Here is a 6,000-nt window from a genome sequence, read left to right as displayed (position 1 = left end):
CTGTCTGTGTCTCTGCCTCTCTCTCTCTCTCTCACTGTGTGCCTATCATAAATAAAAAATAAAAAAAATCATTATATCTTGCAAATTTACTTGGGTCTTGATGGGAGTTCTCTGTGCCTACTGGATATGGATGACTGTTTCCTTCCACAGATTAAGGAAGCCTTCAAGCTATTATTTCTTCAAATAAATTTTCTGTCCCTGTTTCTCTCTTGTCTTTTTCCGGGACTCCTATAATATGAATATTATTACATTTGATGGAGTCATTGAGCTCTCTAAGTCTATTCTCATTTTGCATATTTCTTCTTTCTCTCTTTTATTCAGCTTTATTTCTTTCCATTACTTTGTCTTGTAGAACAATTAATTCATTCCTCTGCTTCTTCCAGCCTGTTGTTCATTGTATCAAGCATGTTTCTAATCTTGTTTTTTGCATTCTTCATCTCTGATTGATTTTTTAAAATTTTATTTAAATATTTTATTTATTTATTTTAGAGAGAGAAAGAGAGAGTACACGAGTCAGGGAAGGGGCTGCAGAAGAGGGAGATCTCAATCTGATCGATTCTTTTTTAACTCTTATATCTGTGATTAGGGCCTCTCTGAAGCCTTCCATTATTTTGTCAAGTCCAGTGAGTGTTCTTATAATTGTTTTTTAAAATTTTCCATCAGGCATGTTACTCTTATCTATTTCACTTAGATCTCTGGCCATGGCCTTATCTTGTTCGTTCATTTGGGATAAATTCTTCCATCATGGCATTTTGTCTAAGTCTCTGCCTGCTTCTCTGTGTTAGACAAGCCAGTTATGTCACCTGCTCTTGAAAGTAAGTCTTATAAAGTGAGTCATGTAGTAGTATTCAGGGCCTGGTGCTTCAGGGAGAATCTCCGGTGTGTGCTGCATGTGTTCTGTTCTGTTCTGGGTGCTCTCTTCTCCAGGTCAGTTATCTGAGGTTCTCCTTGCCTGTTATTGGCAGTGTTGGTCCCTGGCCTGAACATGATGAATTTTAAGTAGGTGCGGTCTGGTCTGCTTGTGAAACAAGACCTGTCATCACCTCCCCTGGAACTGAGGCCCTGCAAAATTCTCTGGTCAGGAGATATGGTGTGCAGGGGTTTGTACTGGTCTTCTGAGGGAAAGACCTGCCACACTATGACTGAGGTAAGTGTGACTGAGAAGGGGAGTTACACTAGAACACAGGGGGATGGGGCTTAGTATAAGGAAGTTAGGTAGCCAGTGTCCATCCTGCACTGCTTCCTACATGTGGTTCTGTGTTTATGCCAAGGGGCAGAACAGGGAAATGGCACCAACCAGCTCCTTTATTTCTAGAAAGGTATCTCCATGAATGCCGCTTCTCAGGGACACACTCTGAGAAGAGTAAATAATCTCTCCAGTGTGTGCCCCAGGTGTTCTTCAGATTTCTGTTTCCATGCTCTCTGCCATGAGTTATTTGCCTGCCTTCTCTCCAAGAGCAGTGTAGTGCCATCTGAGTTCTATTCTAGCCAAGCCTTCTGACCCTTAAAACTAGGCTTTAAGCCCAGCTGGTTGCAAGAACTCAAGAAACTCAGTCCCTCTCATTTTCCAAGCCAGTGGCTATGGGGAAACATTTTCCTTGTGTGTTCCCCTGCTCCCCTCTCTCTCTTGCCCTTCTCCATGACCATGGCTCCCTTCCTTCCACAGTAGCCAGGATCCATTTCTACCCTAAACCACATCTCCATGCTTCCTACCTTCTTTTCTTCCCTCTCTTTAGTTGCAGAGTTTGTTCTGCCTGTCTTCAGGTCAATTTCTGGGGTATTTAGGATGATTTGATAGTTATCTAGTTGTATTCATGGTTTGAAGTGAGTCTAGGGTTCTCCTATCCCACCATCGTCATCCTGCCCCAACTCCTTTTCATTTATAAGTTAGAAATTCCATAGCCTCAAACCAAGATTGCAAAATAATCTTCATTTTCTCCCCAAAACTTCACCCTTGAAGAATAATTATTGGGTATTCATTGTTAAACATCTACTGCCATGCATTTCTATGTTATAGAAAGATTATATATTTACCCATTTTTTTATTCCTATTTAATTTTGGTCACCTTTCCAAAAACAAACTTAAGCCAAACACACAAAAAATAGTGGTTTAAAACAGTTATAAGAAGACATCAACATATCAATTATTTCAAGATGATTTCAGTTCAATATACTTGGGAACCAAGATCCATCCTGAAAATGAAAAAAAAAAATACCTAGTTAAAAAAAATCCTTATAGGCATAAACCAAATTCTCATATTTCTACCTGCTTTGTTTTACAAAGAAGTTTCAGAAATACTTTGACTGTTGTTTCACCAACAGAAATGTTATGTTTCTATTTCAAACCAGTGAAATTCTGAAGATTAATGTGAATACAGTTGACTCTCTTTTGTACATTTATAGAGTTTCAAAGGCTAAAATTTGTTATCTGCAAGGAGAGAGATTTAAACCACACATCAAAAAAAAAGTTGCTTAAGAATTCAAGGTCTTTTCTTGTAAGTAGCATTGCACTTAGAGTTTCATAACTTTCTAAATACATTACTTGAAACCAAACTTTTTAAAAGTGTTCCTTCTGAGGGGATCAGTAAAAGTGCAGCATTATTCCACTTTTTTTTTTATTCACCTTTCAGACCTTTGCATTCATCCAGTTTTTCTTGTTTTGTACTCTTTTCTATTGCTGACAATTTTCAGAGACTTCTATGCTCCTGTGAGGGTAAATTTTCTGTCAAAGAGGCATGTCATCTTCTGAGGTGTCTCATCCTCTTTAGCAGTCTTTGATTAGGGCAGTCCAGTAGTTCAGATACAAGGCCTAGATCAGCTGCTAGAGATTCTGATAATCATCTTTGACTCACCATCCTGGGATCAGAACAGTACCAATGGAGACAACCTTGACATAGAGACAGAGAGAGATATTTTCTGGTTGTCATAATTAGTATACTACTATATATAGCCACACTCCTTAGGGACTAGGAAGAGATGGGGAGAGACTTTTTCTTGTTTTGTCCTTGAAAATCTCTTTGTGACATGGCATAACTACTACTTTCCCTAACTGCTACTCTATATACACTTATAGTACCCAAATGGCCAGGGCAGAGTTTGCTGTAATGACTTGGTGGATCTCTGCAAGCTTTCTTCTCTCCCTAATCCAGTTTTATTTACTCCTTAACCAAACCTTGATTAGTGACTCTCTGGTCTTCGCTGTTGGGTGACTTTATCTTTTCCCAACTTTACTTTTCCAAAGATGATCCCAGTTCTATTCGTGTATGCATCTGTCACCAGATTCTTTCAGGACCATGAAATTTCTCTTCATTTCTGCTTTTGTTGCTGTAATAAATCAAATTTTTACTGGTTTAAATATTGCATCCCTTTCTAATACCCAAGCATGGGGATTGGAATAGTCTATTTCTGCATTTTTTTTATGGCAACCACTATTCTAGTCTCCCAGCATTTTCCTCAGTGCAGGTCAAATTAGTTATTAGTGTCTCTGCAGACGTTCTTCCTATATGCCAATTTATTGATACCTTGAGAAATCTAAGTAGTGAGTTGACACAACCTTTCCAATCCTCAATCTAACAGGTCAAGGGGAAAATGAACTTCTGTCATTTCTAGTAGCAAGGAGGAAGGGAATGGTGGGTGAAAATACTTAAGCCAAAATCTAGTTTAAAGTTTATTCTAGGCAAGATTGATGAGTAGAATAGATGAGACATTATGGGTTGGAAGAAATACTTGATGTATTATCCACATCAAAATATGCAAATGGGAAAACAATATGTGTGCACTGTTTCCAGAAAATATCTTAGTATGTAGAGTGAAATAAGCTCTATTATAATATATGATCCAAATTCATCTTTCAGGATCTCACTGCTATTTTTGGCACAGACCCCCTCCAAACCTCTCTCCAGACCTTCACCAAAAGGTGAAGATATCTGGACTGCATATAGCCTTTTTTTTTTAAAAAAAAAAACTTATTTATTTATTTCAGAGAGAAAGAGAGTGCATGTACATGTACATGTGGGGAGGGGAAGGGGTAGAGAGCAGAAAAGAGAGAGTCTTAAGCAGGCTCCATGCTGAGCATGAAGCCTGATGCAGGGCTCATTTCACAACCCTGAAATCACATCCTGGGCTAAAACCAAGAGTCAATCACTTAACTGATTGTGCTACCCAGGTGCGCTTACGGCTCCACTTCTAATTATGAGTTTATTTTTCATGTGGTTTTTCCCATTATAATGTCAGTGGCATGGTAATGTCTATTACCAAGAAAATTGTCTATAACTAACATGTCTGTTACCAAGAATTTCAGCTCCAGCTGCTTCATGTGATGTAATAGTATTCTTGGGGTACCTTACTTTCTGGCTATATGTTTGTAAATAATCTTTAGCTTCTCCATCTTTCTGAATTTTTATTTTTAATCTATTCTTCCACCAGGTCTTGCTGACCTATATGTGTTCCTCTGAATTTACTGACTTTATACATTCCTTTTCTTCTAACTCTGATACCTTCTCCTCCTCCAGTGCCATGGATTTTCTTCCCTTCTGAATTCTGCCTCTGATCACTGTTGCTCATTTGACATAACTAATGTGGTAAGTGTTTTTATAGAAATGTGAAGGAATTGCTGTATGGAACCAGAGGAAGGAATTAGTGATTTCACAAGCAAAGAGAGGGATCCTAAAAGATTTCCTAGAGGGATCCCTGGGTGGCGCAGCGGTTTGGCACCTGCCTTTGGCCCAGGGCGCGATCCTGGAGACCCGGGATCGAATCCCACATCGGGCTCCCGGTGCATGGAGCCTGCTTCTCCCTCTGCCTGTGTCTCTGCCTCTCTCTCTCTCTCTGTGACTATCATAAATAAATAAATAAATAAATAAATAAATAAATAAATAAATAAAATTTAAAAAAAATAAAAGATTTCCTAGAGAAATTAGAATTTAGGGACATTTGAGGAATACACAAAATAGAAAGTTAGGAAGGGCACTTTAGACAATGGAAACAAGTTAAAATAGTATAATGTAGCTGAAGTACAGGTTAGGGAAGGAGGTCAGGGAAAATATCAAAGGGCCTTAAACTCATACTAAGACTGAACTTCATTATATGGGATCTGGCAAACAAGTAAATAACTGGTAAAATGTTATATGTATTATAAACATTTAATACACCTGGTAGAAAGAATGAAGAATGGATGGGAGAAAGGGAGAGACTAGAGGCAGGGAGAATGGTTAGGAGACAAGTCATTGTCCTCATTCCATAGAGCAGTGAGTGCATTCTGTGCTCCTTTCCAGGTGTTATGAAGCAACTTTGGTCAGAAGCAGTGAGGGAAAGAGTAGTGTTCATGGTTCTTACTATGTACCTTGAGTAGGGTTCTGGCATAGAGTGGCTTCTACACTGGGGACAACCTTATTTGGAGTACTGTAGTCTATATATCATAGATGTTTGAAAATGTTGAATGAATGAGTAAATGGAAAAAAATCCTGCCTTGACATTATTCTACCCACAAAATCAGAAATCCCTTTTTACACACTCTGGTGAAAAAAAAAAAGGATTCTCCTCAAATCTAGTTCTAGTATTTTTTTTCCCTTCAGTTGCATTTCCTTGAGAAATACCTGAATTTTGCCTTTGGAGGCTGCCTGGAGGTTGGAAGTGGTGTGGGCTTCAGAGCCACAGAGACTCAGTTTTAAATCCTCACTAGTAATTGTGTGGCCTTGAATGATTATGTAAATTTCTAAACCTTTGTTCATCATCTTTACCCTATCAATGAGGAAAGGTGCAGTGGGGAAGGAGAAAATGTCTGTAAGATACTTAAGCCAAAGGTTGGCCATAGTCCAGCCAGAGGCACATCAAAGTACATGTGTAGGTCTGATATGGAGTTAGAGGGAGAGCTGCAGAATTACATCAGGGTCATCATTGCACCTCTCCACCATGCATCTGCTTCAATTTTGTACCACCCCTGCTTAGGCTCTTGTTGGAGTTCAATGCACGAAATAATTTAGAATCAGACAGGGTCTATCC

This window comes from Nyctereutes procyonoides, unplaced genomic scaffold (assembly GCF_905146905.1).
Source record: "Nyctereutes procyonoides isolate TBG_1078 unplaced genomic scaffold, NYPRO_anot_genome, whole genome shotgun sequence".
In the NCBI taxonomy this organism is placed as follows: Eukaryota; Metazoa; Chordata; class Mammalia; order Carnivora; family Canidae; genus Nyctereutes; species Nyctereutes procyonoides.
This window is presented reverse-complemented; position numbering follows the sequence as displayed.